The sequence below is a fragment of the Otolemur garnettii genome, unplaced genomic scaffold, assembly GCF_000181295.1.
Source record: "Otolemur garnettii isolate 467f Iridium unplaced genomic scaffold, OtoGar3 scaffold00046, whole genome shotgun sequence".
NCBI classification, from domain to species: domain Eukaryota; kingdom Metazoa; phylum Chordata; class Mammalia; order Primates; family Galagidae; genus Otolemur; species Otolemur garnettii.
The window spans coordinates 12534443-12534970 of record NW_003852441.1 but is presented as its reverse complement, the minus strand read 5'-3'; positions in this window follow the sequence as shown (position 1 = coordinate 12534970).

Below are 528 nucleotides of genomic sequence, written 5' to 3'. Positions count from 1 at the left end.
GGATAGATTTAGGATATGTTTTAGAAGCCAAGTTGGAAGAACATATGATGAGGTGGATGTTAGGAGTGAGAGAAAGAGAAATCAAGGAGAACTTCTGAATTTTTTGGTTTGAGGAAATAAATAGATAGTGGAAGGAGCTATTAAATTGAAGGGAAACTGAAGAAAGAGAGGGTTTAATATAAGAAGAAGTCAAAAGTGTTGTTAGAGGTCATGCTATTAATAATTTTCACATGACTTTTAGCTATTCATGTGGAAATGCCAAAAGGCAAGTAGATATGCAAGTATAAAGCTCCACAGGAAATGCTTACAAATGCTCAGGAGAAGATTAATGATATTGATTTAAAAGTCATTGGTGAATCCACCACCAATGCTGGCATGGATGTGGAAAGAAGGGAACACTGGAGGGAATGCAAACTAATACAACCTTTATGGAAAGAAGTACAGAGAATTCCCAAAGAATTAAAAGTTGACCTTGCATTTGATCCTGCAACTCCATTACTGGGTATCTACCCAGAAGAAAAAAAAAAA